The 19,868-nt window shown below is 38.3% G+C and overlaps 1 non-coding gene across 1 annotated transcript; it reads right to left on the bottom strand.

Annotated features, from left to right (window-relative positions):
• Positions 1 to 16,339: 16,339 nt before the first annotated feature.
• Positions 16,340 to 16,465, bottom strand: LOC113833813. The gene has a single exon (XR_003481964.1). It is a non-coding gene; the product is annotated as a U6atac minor spliceosomal RNA (small nuclear RNA).
• Between the last annotated feature and the right edge of the window lie 3,403 nt (positions 16,466 to 19,868).

The raw sequence follows: 19,868 nt of genomic DNA, 5'->3' as shown, positions 1-19,868 counted from the left end.
GGTATTTTGCATGCCTTTGCTATGATGTTCTTCTTTATGTCACAATTCCAAGGATTTTCTTTTCACAGTCTCCATCTTGTGTCCCAACGTTCTGTATACTGACTGGTTTTGTGTGTCAACTAAACACAAGCTAGAGCCATCAGAAAGGAAGAAGACTCAGTTGAGGAAATTCCTCCATAAGATCCAGCTGTAAGGCATTTTCTCACTTACTGAGGAATGGAGGAGGCCCCTACAGGTGGTGCCATCCCTGGGCTGATGGTCCTGGGTTCTCTAAGAAAGCAGGCTGAACAAGCCAGGGTAAGCAAACCACTAAGCAACTCTCTTCCGTGGTCTCTGCATCAACTTCTGCCTCCAGAATCTTGTCCTGTTTGAATTGAAGGAAGATCTGACTTCCTTCAATAATGAACAGCAATATAGAAGTGTAAGCTAAATAAACCCTTTTCTCCCCAACTTGCTTTTTGGTCTTGGTGATTCATCTCAGCAATAGCAACCCTAACTAAGACATTCTGTTCTTTTGGGTCTGTTTTCTAAATTTCTCATTGACCTTTACTAAGTGATGCAATCCCTTTGCTTTGTCTTCCAACCTGATTCTGTCTTTAACATGTCTTATTCTGTAGTTGAAGTTATCCATTGAGGTTTGGATGGGCTTACTAAGTTTTTCATTTCTAGCATCATTTCAGTTTGGGTTTTCTCCAATAATCTGAGCTTTATTTTTATGTCCAGAACTGATTTCCTTATTTTATTGATCTCTTTATCTTTTTCTGCTGTGAGTTATTCGACCATGATTACAATCATTCTTTTAAATTCTTTGTGTAGAAGTTTTTCCAGGTCATTTTGACTAAGGACCATTGCTGTATGGTTTGTGTTTTGGAGAGAGACACATAATGCTTTGTGTTTTCACATCGTTTTTTTTTTATGTCTGTGCTGGAATTTGCACATCTGGGGTTAGTTTGTTAGCTGAGTTGTTCTTTTTCTTTTTTTCCAGTCACCTTTCTTCATTCAGTGAAGTTTACAGTATTCAGGATGGGCCTAATTCATAGCAGCCTTGGTATGTTTATTTCCTCTGTCTGGTGTTTAGGGCTACAGCTTCTATCCAAGGTCTTCTACTTGTCAACTACACTATAGTACTAGTAGCAGCTTGGTCAATGAGCTTAGAACATTTCCCATGACAATGTAGACTGGCCTTGAATGTCAAGGCTACTTGGGGAATGAAGAGGTTCTCAGTAGGCAGATTCTATTGAATCCAAAAGGGTGGGAAGGGCCTGGGTCTCCTGGCCATGTGAGAGGAGTTGGTGGCAGCCAAGAAATTTGGAGGAAACCTGAATAGAGAGGAGCTGGTCAATAGCCTAACTGGGTCCCCATAGCCTTTGAAAATGCTAGAGTGTCATGGTTAGGTAGTGATAAGTAGGCATGAATCTGGTGAATCTTGAAGAAAGGAAGGCTAAGAGGAGCTAATGTTCCTTAGCAAGCAGCCATGGAGCTTTGCAGTTATACAGATGAAGGGGTTCAGGAAGGAATGAACAGGTAGTTTATAAGGTCTCCATGTCACATGTGATGGCTGGAAAGACTTTTATGGGGGATTGGGATGTGATTTGACAAGTCTCAAAGAATGGGAGCCATTCTAGTAAAAGATGACATTTCTGGCAAGCAGACAACAAAGTTGGGGTGACCTGAATGGAGGGGGGCAAGAAGGGAACACAGGTAGCACACCTGAGTCTCAATGCCACATGGGATGGCCAGAGAATTTTAAATATTTTAATTAGAAATTTTTCAAATTTCTGTTTGGCAAAACATATTTGTTCCATCTTTAGTTTTATGTTGTATTAAATTTTAAAATCTCATTCCTGATTCTGTTTACTTGGGGGCACAGTGATCCTTGAAATATTTACATGCTTCCAGATAAAACTTAATGCTGATGTTAGGGTGTTGTTTGTTTTTCTCTATGCTCTAGTAAGATCTGCTTTAGGTTTCTCGCAATGTGAAATTTCTGGAGTGCTGCGTATTATTTGTTAAATCCTTCTAGGCTTTACTATAAAGAATATGTGTTGGGAAGGGTGGTTTCTGTGCTGATAAAGAAAGAAAGCATAGGGGATAGCTTACTAATCTGGGACTCTGCGTGGTTCGTATTATTAATACCTCCCCTCTTTTTATTTTTCCCTTTTATTAAACATAGATTATTTTCTCATACAATATGATCTGAATACAGTTTCCCCTCCTGTTATTCCTCCAAGTTTCTCCCTATCTCCTTTCCTATCTGGATGCACTCCCTTTCTGCCTGTCATTAAAAAAGAACAGGCTTCTAAGAGAGAACTATAACACATAACAAAATAAAATATAGTAAGGTTAAAACAAAAATCATCATATCAAATTTGGAGAAGACAAGTCAATAGAAAAATAAAAGAACTCCAAGAGAAGGCAGAAGAATTGGGGATGCACTTGTTTACACTTTCAGGAGTCTCATAGAATTACTTAAACTGAAAGTTATAGTAAGGAAACTGGTGCAAACCCACGTCGGTCCTTTGGTTGCTACTTCAGTCTCTATAAGTTCATATGAACTTTGCTCAGGTGTTTTAGAGGACCTTGTTCTCCTGGTGTCCACCATCACCTCTGTCTCCTCCTCTTCTTCTGCCTCTTCTTCCCTGGGCTTCCCTGAGCTCTGAGGGAAGTGACTTGATGGAAACATCTCATTTATATGTGTGCATTCCAAGGTCTGTCTCCAGGTAGTGACTAGCTGTGGTCTCCACATATGTTCCCATCTGGTGCAGGAGGAAGGATGATGGTTGAATATGGTGCTGGTGTATGAATACAGCAGATGTTACCTTTTTATAATAGCAGTAGTCTCTGGTTCTTAGTCACTCAAGCAGTGTCAGGTGTGTGTTCCATCTCATGGAGTTGAACTTAAATAAGATATTGGTTGGTTACTCCCATAAGATTTGTGTCACCATTGCCCTAAGCATATTTTGCAGGGAGGACAAACTGAAAATTAAAGGTTTTGTGATTGGCTTGGTGTTTATATTTTGCTTTTGGTAACCTGCAGAGTAACTTTTCATGTCATAGACACTAAAATGTGGGGGTGAAGGCTCTATGAAGGCAACAACTTGACCTCTCCATGTTCATTGAGTTGTGTTGGTGTTGTCTTCAGCAATGGGACCTTGCTGTCAGTTTGTGGAGAGAAACCTATTATCTTGGCAACAGCCTTGGTGGTTTGAAGATTTCTATGGGACCCCCTTGGCCAACAGCTCAACTGAATGCAACAGAGTCAGCATATTGCAAACATCATTTGGTGACAAGAGATGAACAATTGTGATTCCATCTCCCTTATTTTTGGGAACTTCATTAAGATCACCTCCATATATTATAGGATGGCTCCACTGTACTAGTTTTCCATACTGCTCCTCATATGCTCTTCAATTCTGGCTGACTCTCCCCTCGACCCTGCCTCAAACTAATATCCCCTATCCCTTCTGACCTAGTTCCCCTCCCACTGCCACATTCCAGTCTATTCGTAAAGCTTATTCAATTTCCCTCTTCTCAGGATATCCATGTGTCCCACTAGTTAATAATGCACTTGGCCTAAATAGCTCCTTTACCTAAATATCCTATGCATACATACCCTTCTCTGAAAATACAACTGTAGCCTCAGACCCCCACCTACATGAGGTTGTATAAATACTTCTCTGTGGACAGTGGAATAAGTTTCTCCTCACCTTAAACCTCAGTCTTGACAGTTTCTACTCAAACATATTCTCAATACATCTAAATATGTAAGGTCCAATCCAGCTTGAACTTTGTCACCCTGTAAACTTTTAGAGACAGTCTTCTATTTACTATTTTATGCCCTTGCCTAATTGGGTATGCATATGCATTATGTGAAAGGAAGGACATGTAAAGTAAAAAATTGATGACCTAGTATATCAATCAAAACCAGAGAACCATCCTTACTGCACCCCTAAGTAACCAAACTCCTCATATCCAACCCTGTAAATGTAAATTCTTAGCAAAAATTTGGGCCCTTGAGTAACTTCACTCATATGATCCACTGCTTTCTTGCAATGTTTTCTGATTCTTTCTCCTGATTTTCTTTAAATAAAATTTCCTTTCTACTTTTGCAATTCTGTGATGGGTTATGTATTTCCTTTAAAAAAAGGACAAAAAGCAGCAAGCACTTGACTCTGACCCCAACTACTAGTAATGACAAGGTCATTAGTCCCCCCAGGACACGAATGGTTTTACTAAAAGTAATGATACTTTCAGTGACATCTGTGCTTCATCAGATTCCAATTCTGTAGATTCAGCTATTGATAAATGGATTGAAAATACTAGGAAAAAATACATGCAATGAAGATGTGAAGACTTTTTTCATCATTATCACTAAACAATATACTATAGTAGATATTTGTACAGTATTTACATTTTTCAGGCATTGTAGACAATCTAGAGATAACATGAAATATATGAGATAATATTGTGCTTACATTTAAACATTTAAGGGACTAAAGCCTGAATAGGTTTCAGATTGTGTATTTGGCCCTTTCACATTTCATCATTTGCATAGTCCTCCTCCCCATAGCCTTAATGATGTTCTCTGTCTCTCAGACTCCTGATGGAGTTCTAGTATTCTTATTGTTCCCTGTCCCCTCCTTTGTATAACTCCCCCTCTCTTTCTTTCTCTCCTGGGGAAAACCACCTGAAGAATTAGTTGGATTTAAGCCAGTTTTACAACACTCCATGCTACAAGTTGCTCCTGCCTGATACTTCCTAGCAGTCATTTTAATGTTAACCAAGTTTCTGAGATGAATGTCTCAATCCAAGGTGCACCTGGATGTATGAAAATAGATTTGATGAATTTTAAAATCACAACAAGCTTTGTTTGTTTCTCAAAAGCATTTTGAGAAACCTGAGACTGGAACGAATATGGATAAGGAATTTTGAGTGTTCTTAAAAAGCTGAAAATAAATACGCAAGCAGAGTACCAGAGACACTAAGAAAAATTTTACTGTTTGTGTTGAAGAATTCTAGATGCTAGACTCTTGCAACTTTAGTTTACTCAACAGTTTTATGCAATCACCAAGAAGATTGTCTACATCTACCATCTGTGCCAACCTCAAGCCATCAACCTTCACAACCAAGATAGCTGCGGGTTAGGACAGTCAGTGCTCCATGTTATAGCAGAATATCTGGTGCTGCATGTTGTATACAGAAAGGAAGCTGCAACATAGTAATTGCTGAGGATGATTAAAAAGTTCAGCAGCCTAGAGCTAGTGGCTGTCTCTATCACAGCACCACAGAGAAGCAGAAAGTGCAAGCAGTGCTTGCAGAAGGGGAAGAGTGAGCACAGGGAGGAAGAGGTGGAAGTGTAAACAGTGGTACCAGGCACACTTATATGACCCCCTCTACAGGTACTTAGAAGGGCAGATCACATGAACTGCCATGAGGAATTATTAATCCATGTAATGAATTAAATAACCTCCTACTTGCCCTGGCCTCTTAAAGTTCTCACCATCTCTCAATTTCTCCTCACTAGAAATAAAGTTTCTAGCACACAAACCTTCAGGGGACACTCTTAAAACACAACCAAAGCATAGCACCCACACTAATCTGAAGTCATGATCCTTCTAGAGAGACCTAAGGGTAGACATAGCACCATGTAAGCTTAGATCTGCATTTGAGAAGAAAATAGCAATGTAACAAGCAAATATTTGATCAGAATTAGAGACATTGCTCATAAATTATTCAATCAGGCTGAAAGGATATTAAGGAGACCCCTTCATTTATGAAATAATGTTTCTCTCCTCTTATCTTTCATTCACTGTGTATTTCAGTTCATCTCCTTACACTATGAAGACCATTGCTTCTGACATTTTATGAGGCCAGGATACATGGTGACAATTTAGATCTCTTTAACTACAACAGAATTCAAAGCACTCACTAGCTGTACAAGTCAAGAACCATTTGATAAAGACTGCCAAGGAGACAGGTGGCTGTTCAAAAGTGTTGATAACAGTCCTTTTGAAGGCTTTATGACTTCAAGAAAGGCTATGAAAAGCAAGGTAGAAACATAAGACAGATGAAGTAAGCAGGTACTTTAAGAAGATGTCCTTCAGGTGCACCTCTTTACCATGCGCCTAATAGTATTAAGATGATAATATATTCTGCATCCAACTACGAAATGTGTCCTCTTCCACCAAGTTAACACATGATCTGTGTCAGTCAGCCAATATACATTAATAGGAAGTTACATGGACCCTGTGACAAAGTGAAGTGAGATCTGGGGGCTCCAGATCTCCAGAACTCCATTCTACATCAACTATTTCACCCCTGCAAGTCATCCCTTTCCATGCCTGCCAGTGCACATTAACCTGCATATTGGGTCTTGGATTCTACCTGAGTTCTTTCTGATGTGAGAAATTTTTTTGTGTTCTAATTTTTCTCAATAGCTCTTTTCTAGTTTTCAAGTATAGCAAAGTATCCTTGCTTAACCAAATTTCAATACTGACTATGAAAAGGACTCTACAAGCTAGATAATAAATTAATAATAAAAATAAGAAGACAAATAAAAGAAGCTTTGCTTTTCTATTTGGGACTTTCTTTTACCAATTTTTATTTACTATGTAAATAGTTCAGTTATTAACTATCAATGCTTAATGCTTACTATATATATATATATATATCATTATCAATTAATGCTAACTATATTTTATACTTGATTTTGATTCTTTGAGCCTAAAATGTAAAACAATAAGTTTGATACATTTCTCAAATTTTTTAAATGTATGCTGCCTTTTATATTTAAATATCTGTGAATTTTGGATCTAGGACCATGAAATGCTTTTGACCACCTTAGCCATTAATTTAGTTCCTTGGAGAACCTGGGATGCTAGAAGCTCTCTTAAATCAAGTGAATCTGGTGGGGGTCTCCTGAATTCTCTTGAAGTGTTTCGATCTATTTCTCCAGAATGACTCTGTGGACACTTGCCTTGGGGACTTTTTGATGTGTGAATTTTGGACTTCATGGTGAGTACAAGGGATTTATAACTTCAAATTATGAAGGAAATTTTGGAAATTTTTAGTGATCAACATTACATTGGCCAAGTTTTGCATGAGAAAACATCACGTTTAAATGAATGTGGAATCTTACAGTAAAAAATAAAACAGCTTTTGTAATGTGTTATGAAAACAGTAAAAGGAAAGGGGGAGAAGAAAGCAATGTGTTGTCCAGTCTTTTCTATTCAGTGAGAAGATCTTTCCATTTCTCCACTGCTTTTTATACTTTAATCAAAAGAAAAAAACACATCAAGCCATTACAAATCACATCACAATATTGTAGACTGTAGTGTGTGTGTGTGTGTGTGTGTGTGTGTGTGTGTGTGTGTGTGTGTGTGTCCATGATACAGCACACATGTGGAATCACAGAGCAAATGATTCTCTTTTAACACCATGTGACTTCCAGGGATCAAACTCTTGTTATCAGACTTTGTGGATGAGCCATCTCATTGGCCTAGAATACATTTTAAAACAAGCATTTATTTATATATTCATTATTTTATATCCCTAAACACTCTGATGTTTTTTCAGTCTGTTTGTGTAGGTTTAGGTATCTGTGCTGCATGTTCCTTTGGCTAAAACCAACTGCTGTATTTATGTTTAGTTGCTTAGTAAATGCCTAAACAAACAAAATGTTCAGTTTTACACACATAGTCATTTGTTGATGGTCTTATTTGAAGAATATACAGCATTCCTAAACTCAATGATTTCTGTTGCATTAATTTAATATCCATATAAATAATAAAATGATGTTTGTTTGTCATCCATGATATTCTGATTCCTATTACAGAAGTGAAATCACTAAACATTTGCTAAAGTAGTTTTAATCCTACATTGCTTAAATTCACTTGCACTGGTAGGGACTATAGATTTGTTCTAAACACAGCAGAACACCATGAAAAATTGCAATCTTATCCAAAGACCCAGTTGAAAAGATGTAAAAACAGTAAATGTTGGCAGCCAATTATGAGGTGAATGATAAATGACAAACAAGTTTTGAAAGTTTGAGATCAGTATTCAAGAGGTTAGTGTTTCCACAGATCCTTGACATGGATGCAGGCCAAGCTACATCCACCTTGAATTCACTACGTCAGAACTTAAACTCCAGTACCTAAGAATGTGACTGTATTTACAGAACAGGGCTTTTAAACAGCTGATTTATAACTATGCTATTATATGTTTTAGCTTTAATGTGATGAATAAGGTCCTTTAAAGAGGAGGAAATTAGGCTATGGCCTTGCACAGAGGATACCATAGACAGTCATCCTGAACCTTGGACATATCTGTGTTTAAATCACTGGATGTGGCACCTCTAGCAAATAAGCAGAGTTTGGTAGCAAGAAGTGGTTGCCACTATAACAATCTAAAAACAAATACTTTAACCAGACAATGGTCGAGGCTAAAGAGGTTTCAAGGAACATGCAAAAAAAAAAAAAAAAGTCATTCCAGGTTCAGAGGACCTTGTTCTCCTGGTGTCCTCCATGCCCTCTGGCTCTTATACTCTTTCCACCTCCTCTTCATCAGAACTCCCTGAAGTCTGAAGGGCAGGGATTTGGAGCTTTATATTCCAAGGACTCTGACTCTCTCTTTCTCTCTCTCTCTCTCTCTCTCTCTCTCTCTCTCTCTCTCTCTCTCTGTGTGTGTGTGTGTGTGTGTGTGTGTGTGTGTGTGTGTCTGACTAATGTCTAGCAGTTGGTTTCTGAATCTCTGTTCCAATCTACTGCAGCAGGAAGATTCTCTGATGATGACTGAATAAGGTACTGATCTGTGAATATACCATTATATCATTAGAAGTCATTTATTAATATTTTAAAGGACCAGTAATGCTTGGTTTTACACTAGGTCTATGGGCTATCTCATATCTAATTCATGGACTCTCAAGTAGTGTGAGATATGTTTTCCGTCTCATGGAGTGGATCTACAGTCCGATCAGATGTTGGTGAGTTACTCCTACAACCTCTGTGCCACCATTGTTGTAGCATATCTTGCAGGTAGGACAAATTGTAGGTAAAATGGGTTTGTGGCTGGGTTGGTGTTTTGCATTTTTCTTTTGGTAGCCTACAAAATGCCTTCCATACACAAAGACAACACAATGTAGAGATGAAGTTTCCATGTAGGCACTTCTCCATGTTCAAAGAGTTGTGTAGGTGTTATCCTCAGCAATGCTCCCCTCCACTGTCAGTTTTCAAGAAGCAACCCTTTGTCTTAGCAACAGCTTGGGTTGTTTGAGGATTTCCATGGGACCTCTTGACAAACAACTCAACCAAATGCCTCATTTGGTGACAAGAGAATGCCAGTTAAGACTCTGTATCCTCAATTATTAAGAGACTTCACTTGGATTGTCTTCATATATCTTGTGGAGTTTCCACTGCACTCAGTTTCAATGACATTCTTCAAATGCCCCCTCAATTCCTGATGTCTCTCCCTGCATTTTTCTCCCTCAACCCTATCTTCCCTCCCTCACCCCACATAATCCTGCCATTGTTGTCCTCACCTGCTCCAGTTCACCCATAAAAATATATTCTATTTCCCCTCATAGGGTGATCAATGTGTTCCCCCTAGTCCCTTCCCCCATACCTAACCTTTCTAGGTGTACTATTAAGTAAATAGTAACCTTCCTATAATTCATAGACCCATGTGTAAGTGAATATGCACCATATTTATCTTTCTGGGTCTAGATTACCTCACTCAGGACTATTTTTTCTAGTTCTATCCATTTGCCTTTAAATTTCATGATAAGTTCATATGAACTCACAGAGAATGAAGCAGCACAGGGAAGGCCTACATAGCTTTGCACAGGTTCTTCTACATAATATTAACTTTTACAATTTCATTACTGAATAAACTTTTTGCAGTCACCAACCCTTAAGTCCGTGGCAGAAATAGAACTGGAAAACAATTTGCTTTGTTTTCTTTTATTTGCTGACTTCTATGAGTCGTTGATAGTGGTGGATAGGTTGGATTTTGTTTGTTTGTTTGTTTGTTTGTTTTTTCTCTCCAAGTCTAACTTGTTGATCTATAGTTAGGTTGTCTTTTATCTTCCTCCCAGTAAAGTAACTTTCAGCACTGTTGTCTTCATTATCATTAATTGCCTTAACTTGTGTTTGTCTTAAAATACCTTTATTTCTCCATCAATTTTGAAAGATAGCTTTGCAAGCATAGCATAAGTTATTTCCAGAATTGATAAGGTCATGATCCAAAACCAGCAGGCACAGACTTAACCCTGGGGAGCCTGACTATGTGCCCCAGTACCCTTGCAATGATTCTGTGAGATACAGCATGGAAGTAAACAGGATTACTTGAGCTTTCAACTATAATGAACTTCTTGCTTACATTCAGACTTCTTAGCACCATCATCTATTTCTTAAGTCTGTGTCTTTCTCTTGTTATAAAGATGTTTATATTATTCCCACTGTATCATTGTACATTGATAGCACATCAATTACCTGGCTTCAAAGGTTTACAACTGGAGAAGAGCTTTTCCTCATAATGGGTCATACCTCTAGTATCACCCATACCTATGTAGGTGAACATATAGGTTCTATTTTGAAATTGGTCTTGATACTGGACTTGGTTAAATATTTCTGAACTGTTTGGGTGAGATAAAAATATTTGTCTATAAAAAGGAAATGCATTTGGAGCAACAGACATTTATGAATTGCATTATGTCCCTCAGAAAATTTATATGTTCAGTTTGGAATTGCTACCTTGGACTGGGCTAATATTTGAAGGCAGGGGCTTTAAAGGTGATTAAGTGGAAATCAACTTAAGTCTATGTGTCTAACCTAACACAACTGATTGATGACTTTATAGAAAAAATATATAGGAGCCAGGGGTACAGTGTGAGAAGCATGTGAAGACATGGGGAAAGGTGGCATTCAAAGCCATGAAAAGGATCATTGGCAGAAAGAAACACCTGCCGCCTAGGTCTTGGACTTCTAACACCCAGAATTAGGATAAAATTACTTTCTATTTTTATGTCCACCATTATGTCAGTGTTTCTGATGCTGCTGTAGGAAACTAACTTCCTTGGGTTTCAGGGGAACCATCATAATACTGTGAGAGTTAAACAGAGGTTTAGTTTCTTCATTATGTTTTCATCTAAAAAATTTGCTAATGTGAAATCACAATGTATATTGTTGTATTTCCAGCAGATGACCCTGATCTTTTTTTTCTCTTTTTATTATTATTATTATCATTATTATTATTATTATTATTATTATTATTATTATTATTAATTCAAGTTATGGAACAGGCTTGTTTCACATTACTTCCCCTCTTCTCTCCCTCCCCTCACCCCCATTCCTTCTCCCCTACCTCCAACCTACCCCCCAACCCATCCACCCGCCACGAGCCAGGCAGGGTAGGGCCCCCAACCGGGGCTCCACCAAGTCCACCAAATCTTCCTGTGCTGGGCCTAGGCCCCTCCCCATGTGTTCAGAGACAGAGCGAATCCCTTCAAGTGGGATGGGCTCTCGAAGTCCCCCCCCACCCACCAGGGCAAAACGCCAGTCCACCTCCGGAGGCTCCCAAGAGAGCAGGGGCCTCCCCATTGGCATCCATGATCAGGGGGCTGGATTAGTCCCGTACTGGCCTCCCTCAGAGCATCTGGGGTCGATATGCTTTCCCTTTTTCAGGCCAACTGTTTCTGTGGGTTTCTCCAACCAGGTACAGACCCCTTCGTTCTTCCTTCCTCCCTCTCTTCAACTAAGTTCCAGATTTCAGCTCAGTGTATATCTGTGGATGTCTGTCTCTGCTTCCATCAGCCACTGGATGAGGACTCTAGGATAGCATAGAGAGTAGTCATCAATCTCATTCTAGGGGAAGGGCTTCTAGGCCATCCTCTCCTCCACTGCCTGGACTGTCAGATCGTGTCATCCTTATAGGTCTCTGGAGATCTTCCTAGTTCCAGATCTCTTCTCGGACCTATAGTGGCTCCCTCTGATATGGTATCTCTCATCCTGCTCTCTCTCCTCTATTCTTCCCCCAACTCAATATATCTGCTCCTCCATTTCTTCTCCTCTACTCTTCATCTTGTGCTCTTATTGTGGCAGCACCCACTCCCCTACCCTCATGCTCTCAATTAGCTGGGAGTTCATGCCACTTCCCATTCCTGGGGTCCATTTCCATTCCTGGGGTCCATTTATCCCTTATAGTCATTCATGATTTCTAGTTTCCTTGGGGTAGAGGATTATAGGCTGGTAAACCATTGCTCTATGTCTAAAAATCATATATGAGTGAGTACATACCATGTTTGTCTTTTTGTGATTGGGTTACCTCACTCAGGATGGTTTCTTCTAGTTCCATCCATTTGCCTGCGAATTTCAAGATTCCATTGCATTTTTCTGCTGAGTAGTACTCCATTGTATAAATGTACCACATTTTCTCTTTCCATTCTTCAGTTGAGGGGCATCTAGGTTGCTTCCAGGTTCTGGCTATTACAAACAATGCTGCTATGAACATGGTTGAACATATGTCCTTGTTGTATGGACATGCAGTATTTGGGTATATACCCAAGAGAGGAATGGCTGGATCTTGAGGTAGATTGATTCCCATTTTTCTGAGCAACCGCCATACTGATTTCCAAAGTGGTCTTACAAGTTCACACTCCCACCAGCAATGGAGGAGTGTTCCTTCTTCTCCACAACCTCTCCAGCATAGGTTGTCATTGGTATTTTTGATTTTAGCCATTCTGACAGGTGTGAGGTGGTATCTCAGAGTTGTTTTGAGTTGCATTTCTCTGATGGCCAAGGATTTTGAGCACTTTCTTAAGTGTCTTTCAGCCATTTCAGATTCCTCTGTTGAAAAATCTCTGTTTAGTTCTGCACCCCACTTTTTAATTTCATTGTATGGTGTTTTGGTGGCTAGCTTCTTGAGCTCCTTGTATATTTTGGAAATCAGTCCTCTGTCAGATGTGGGGCTGGTGAAGATCTTTTCCCATTCTGTGGGTGGTCGTTTTGTCTTACTGACTGTGTCCTTTGCCTTACAGAAGCTTCTCAGTTTCAGGAGGTCCCATTTATTGATTGCAGACCTCAGTGTCTGTGCTTCTGGCGTGATGTTCAGGAATCGTTCTCCTGTGCCAATTTGTTCAAGGGTTGTTCCCACTTTCTCTTCTAGAAGATTCAGTGTGGCTGGGTTTATGGAGAGATCTTTGATCCATTTGCACTTAAGTTTCGTGCATGGTGACAGGTATGGATCTATCTGCAATTTTCTGCATGTCCGAATCCAATTGTGCCAGCACCATTTGTTGAAGATGCTATCTTTTTTCCATTGTATGGATTTAGCACCTTTGTCAAAAATAAGGTGTTCGTAGGTGCGTGGGTTAATATCTGGGTCTTCAATTCGATTCCATTGGTCTATCTGTCTATTCTTGTGCCAATATCAAGCTGTTTTCAGAACTAATGCTCTATAGTAGATTTTAAAGTCAGGGATGGTGATGCCTCCAGAAGATCTTTTATTGTAAAGAGTTGTTTTGGCTATCCTGGGTTTTTTATTTTTCCATATAAAGTTGAGTATTGTTCTTTCAATGTCTGTGAAAAACTGTGTTGGGATTTTGATGGGATTGCGTTGAATCTGTAGATTGCTTTTGGCAGGATTGCCATTTTTACTATGTTAATTCTGCCTATCCAAGAGCATGGGAGATCTTTCCACTTTCTGGTATCTTCTTTAATTTCTTTCTTTAAAGTCTCAAAGTTCTTATTGTACAGGTCTTTCACTTTTTTGGTTAGTGTTACCCCCAGATATTTTATGTTGCTTGTGGATATTGTGAAAGGTGATGTTTCCATGATTTCTTTCTCATTGAGTTTATCATCTGTATACAGTAGGGCTACAGATTTATTTGAGTTAATTTTGTATCCTGCTACCTTGCTGAAGGTGTTTATCAGCTGTAGGAGTTTCCTGGTAGAGTTTTTCGGGTCACTTATGTAGACTATCATGTCATCTGCAAATAGTGAAAGTTTGACTTCGTCCTTTCCAATTTGTATCCCTTTGATCCCCTGTTCTTGTCTTATTGCTCTAGCTAGAACTTCAAGTACAATATTGAAGAGGTATGGAGAGAGTGGACATCCTTGTCTTGTTCCTGATTTTAGAGGAAAAGCTTTGAGTTTCTCTCCATTTAGTTTGATGTTGGCTATTGGTTTGGTGTATATTGTCTTTATCATGTTTAGATATGTTCCTGTTATTCCTGTTCTCTCCAAGATCTTTATCATGAAGGGATGTTGGATTTTGTCAAAGGCCTTTTTCAGCATCTAGTGAGATGATCATGTGGTTTTTCTTTTTCAGTTTGTTTATATGGTGGATTACATTGATGGTTTTTGTATATTGAACCATCCTTGCATCCCTGGGATGAAGCCCACTTGATCGTGGTGGATGATTTTTCTGATATGTTCTTGGATTCGATTAGCCAATATTTTATTGAGTATTTTAGCATCAATGTTCATGAGGGATATCGGTCTGTAGTTCTCTTTCTTAGTCTTATCTTTGTGTGGCTTGGGTATCAAAGTGATTGTAGCCTCGTAGAAAGAGTTTGGCAATATCCCATCTGCTTCTATTGTGCGGAACAGTTTGAGGAGTATTGGTATCAGCTCTTGTTTGAATTTCTGGTAGAATTCTGCAGTGAAGCCATCTGGTCCTGGGCTTTTTTTGGTTGGGAGGCTTTTGATGACTGCTTCTATTTCATTAGGGGTTATGGGTCAATTTAAACTGTTTATCTGATCTTGATTTAATTTTGGTAAGTGATATTTATCCAGGAAACTGTCCATTTCCATTAGATTTTCGAATTTTGTGGAGTACAGATTTTCAAAGTATGACCTAAAGATTCTCTGGATTTCCACAGTGTCCGTTGTTATATCCCCCTTTTCGTTTCTGATTTTGTTAATTAGTGTGCTCTCTCTCTGCCTTTTGGTTAGTTTGGCTAGAGGTTTGTCTATCTTGTTGATCTTCTCAAAGAACCAACTCTTTGTTTCATTGATTCTTTGTAATGTTTTCCTAGTTTCTACTTTATTGATTTCAGCTCTCAGGTTGATTATTTCCTGGCGTCTACTCCTCCTTGGTGAGTTTGCTTCTTTTTGCTCTAGTGCTTTCAGTTGTTCTGTCAGTTCTCTAATGTGACTTTTCTCTAGTTTCTTCATGTGGGCACTTAGTGCTATGAACTTCCCTCTTAGCACTGCTTTCAGAGTGTCCCATAAGTTTGGGTATGTTGTGTCTGCATTCTCATTAGATTCTAGGAAGTCTTTAATTTTTTTTTTATTTCTTCCTCAACCCAGGAATGGTGCAATTGGGTGTTATTCATTTTCCAAAAGTTTGCAGGTTTTCTGCCATTTGTATTGTTGCTGAATTCTAGCTTTAATGCATGGTGGTCTGATAAGATACAGGGGGTTATTTCAATTCTTTTGTAACTATGGAGGTTTGCTTTGTTGCCTACTATGTGGTCAATTTTAGAGAAGGTGCCATGTGGTGCTGAGAAGAAGGTATATTCTTTTGAGTTTGGATGGAATGCTCTATAGATATCCGTTAACCCCAGTTGGGCCATAACTTCTTTCAGGTCTTTTGTTTCTTTGTTAAGTTTTTGTCTGGTGGTCCTGTCTAGTGGCATAAGGGGGGTGTTGAAGTCTCCTACTATAAGTGTGTGTGGTTTTATGTGTGGTTTGAGCTTTAGTAATGTTTCTTTCACAAATGTGGGTGCCTTCGTATTTGGAGCATAGATGTTCAGGATTGAGATTTCATCTTGATGGACTTTTCCTGTGATGAGTATGAAATGCCCTTCTTCATCTCTTTTGATTGATTTTAGTTTAAAGTCCATTTTGTTAGATATTAGGATTGCTACACCTGCTTGTTTCTTGAGGCCATTTGATTGGAAAATCTTTTCCCATCCTTTTACTCTGAGGTATCGCCTGTCTTTGAAGTTGAGGTGTGTTTCTTGTAAACAGCAGAAGGATGGATTCTGTCTTCGTATCCATTCTGTTAGCCTATATCTTTTTATGGGTAAGTTAAGACCATTGATATTTAGGGATATTAATGTCCATTGTTCATTGGTTCTTGTTTGGTTTGGATTTATTGTTGGTGGTGTCATTGTGTATGGATTTTGCCCTCCTGCTTCTTTTTGTGTTTGGCAATATTAGATTATTTATTGCCTGTGTTTTTGTGCATGTAGTTATGTTCCTTGGGTTGGAGTTTTCCTTCCAGAACCTTCTGTAGTGCTGGATTTGTGGATATGTATTGTTTAAATCTGTTTTTGTCATGGAAAATCTTGTTTTCTCCATCTATAATGATTGAAAGTTTTGCTGGGTACATTAGTCAAAAACAGTGGTTAGATGCCACGAAGTAGGTGGCAATGCCTTAACCGTATGCATGTTGTTAGGCCCAAGGGCCTCTTCCATCCTTGTCAAGGGGAGTGCTAACCTTCTCTCCTTTCATACAACACGATGACCCTGATCTTAATCTGATGGTTTGCTTTCTAATTGGTGGGTTTTTTTTGTTGTTGTTGTTCTAGGCATCTGAAGGAATCTGAAGGACAAAGATCTTTCTCTCTCTTTTTTTTTGAGACAGGGTTTCTCTGTGGCTTTGGAGGCTGTGCTGAAACTCGCTCTAGGTGGCCTTGAACTCATAGAGATCCTCTTGCCTCTTTGTCCCGAATGCTGGGATTAAAGGTGTGTGCCACCAACACCCAGTAACAAAGATCTTTCTTATATCTTACAATTGGCATGGCAATGTCACAGTTTCATTTCACATATAACATCTGTCTTAACTAATAAGCAAAAACATGGCCAATGAAAATAAACTTCAAAATGAAAAAAGTCTTTAGATATGCCACTTGGATTCTCAGTACTCAAAATTTTACATTCATTAGTATTTAATGCATGCAGAAACAAGTAGAATGAAGATGAGCACACAATACACTAGAATGCTTGTATGTGGCTCCTTGCACAGCATCAACACTTCTGACCAAGAAAAGCTGAATCTTAACATCTAAAAGCTTTGAAAGTATTTATTCTTGAAACCACGTCTACATCTGCAAATGACAGGCTAGGGAAAAAATGGTGACTCCTTTTGTTTCACTTTTGAAAAATGATCTGCTAGCATTTTGATGCATTTCTTTTTTATATTTTCTGGGTTAGCTAACTCTGAAAGTATTAAGAATAAGCTATGTGATCCTACCAAAAATTGAACTTTTAGAATTTATTTATTTTTATTGTTGTGTATGCACCTGCTTGTCTGTAGGTATGCCACATGTGTGCAGTGCCCACAGAGGCCAAGAGTGAGTCAGATTCCCTGGAACTGGAATTACAGACAACTATGAACCAAGGAGTGTGTGTTAGGAATTGAACCAGGGTCCTCTGCAAGAAAAGCCAGGCTCTTCAAGGCTGAGAATCTCTTGAGTCTGAGTCCTTACCCATCTCTCCTATCTGCTATTCTCAACATGAATAATTTGCTTTTATATAGAGATGATTGTTTCTGAACTCTCTTGAAGATTATTTCGTCATTATTAGTTTGTGCTAGCATATTTTCAATTCATAAAAGCTGTTTCTTGCCACTAGCTTTTTATAATAGGCAGTTCCTGATATCACTTGATGATTATGCTTGTTTACAGGTATTTATAAGTAGTAGTTTATAAAGTGTAATATACACAAATTAAAAATCCATTCTGCCAAATGTACATAATCTTGTAAGTCACAAAATTAAGAAAATATCAAAGATTTCCATTGACCCTACGAGTTCAACTGGCCCCTTGCCAAATAGAACAGCATTCTAAGCAATTACTGTTCTGATTGTTTCCATGGCAGACTATTTTTTACTTATTAGAATTCATATGGATGCTACTGTCTTTGTGTTTGTGCTCTCTGGCTTTGCATAAAAATCTGTGTGATTCATCAATGTAGTTAAATGTATTCCTGTATTGTTTCTTTTAATTGTTGAGTGGAATTTTGTTGCATGAATGCTTTGTAATTGGATATTCTGTTGCTGGATAATTTACTTTCTTTCCTAGTCCTTGTTCATTACAAAAGGAGGTTGTATGATGTTTACTGATTTCTTTGTGAACATATGTTTTTGTTCATCTTTTTTTTATTTTTGGAAGGCGTGTATTGCCTACATAATTGTTTTATGTTAAGATCTATAATCTGTCTTGAATCAGTCCTTATGTGTGATTTAAGGTAACATTTGTGATTTAGCTAACCATACATGTTTAGCTCTTTTACATTTATGGAATAAATTTCTCACCTCACAAAATTACTTTAGTGATTTGTTAAAGTTAGCTGAGTAAATGAATCTATTTCTGAACTTTTCCTACCTTATTATTAGTACATTTTAATATTCCCATGTTAATAGCAATATGTTTTGATAATTGGCAGCTTTATAGTAAATCTTAAAATCAGCACAAATTTCAAATTCCGATTGTTTACTATTCTAGATTTTAGTAAAAACAGATAGATGGATAGATAGATAGATAGATGGATAGATAGATAGATAGATAGACAGACAGATAGATGATAGGTAGATATCCCTTTTCATCTTTATGAAGCTTGGGATTTGACTGCATGGGGGAGGAGCACAGTAGCACCTACCTCTAGCTAAGGAGTTTCATACAATAGCTTCTAGGATAGAGGATGGAATTGGTTTTCCTCAGGGTATGGCCCTTGATAGGTTAACCATACTGCAGTTGATGGCTTCCCATCCTTGTGCATATGGATAGCACTAATCAGATTCAGTGTGTTATTGACACACTGATGGGGGAACATGAAGTTGTGATGGGATGTGAGTGGGGATCTGAACAGAACTGGAACAGCATTAATATGATGAAAATTTATGTATTAAATTCTCAAAGAATAAATAAAAACACTAATTTTTCCAGACTAATTCTTGAAAGATATTTGTATAGCAAACAGCACTGGAAGTCAGAGATAGTATCTGCTTCTAAAATTTCAATCGGATTTACTAACCACAATCAAAAACCCAGGTTGCCTACAATACACTGAATATACCATCTGTCTCTCTTCATTTTGTTCTCTAGGAACGGGAGCTTGGGAATTGCCATATGTATACATACACATGTACACATGTAAGTTCATTAGGAACTGTAACATATATGCATACACATGTAAGTTCATACAGACATATGCACACAAATCATTATAACATTTTTATTTACTGCTAACTTTATTACCTCAGCCTCCCACTGGTTGAGACTCTAGTACAATCTAAAATATCCTTCCTTTTCTGATTTTGTAATGGAAAATATCTGGATTTTCACCATTAAAATAGTATTAGCTGCACATTTTTATAGACATTGTTTACCACATCAAATAATTTCCTTAATATTCTAATTTCCAGGAAGATTTTATCAAATAGGCACTGAATTTTACCAGATTATTTTTTCTCTATTGTGTTCACATCATTTTATGGATTTCTACTATCATTCCTTCAATGTGGTAAACGATTTGGATTTTCTAGCATAAATCAACTCTGTGTTCTTTCAACATAAAATGTGTACCAAACCAGCCATCCTGTGCCTCAGTTTACCTCAAGGCTTCCACCAGGACCAACCTTACCTGCATCTACCTACAAGTCCCTTTGTACTGCCTTCACAAACCCACCAGGGTCTACCCTGGTGTGTGCCCCAAACCACAATTCTCCATCTTCATTTTTCCATAATCTAGCCAGAGTCCCACAGCCTGTACTCCAAATTAGCTTGTTCCTCACAACTACAAGGAAGCTCTAGGCCTAGGCCAGGATCTTCACTACCTTTCACCGAAATTACAGGATGCTCCCATGTCATATCCAAACTTTTCAGTCAGACAGGATCTAGTTCCATAATGCAGATTATGAAC

Source organism: Cricetulus griseus, chromosome 2 (genome assembly GCF_003668045.3).
Source record: "Cricetulus griseus strain 17A/GY chromosome 2, alternate assembly CriGri-PICRH-1.0, whole genome shotgun sequence".
NCBI lineage: Eukaryota > Metazoa > Chordata > Mammalia > Rodentia > Cricetidae > Cricetulus > Cricetulus griseus.
This window is presented reverse-complemented; position numbering and strand designations above follow the sequence as displayed.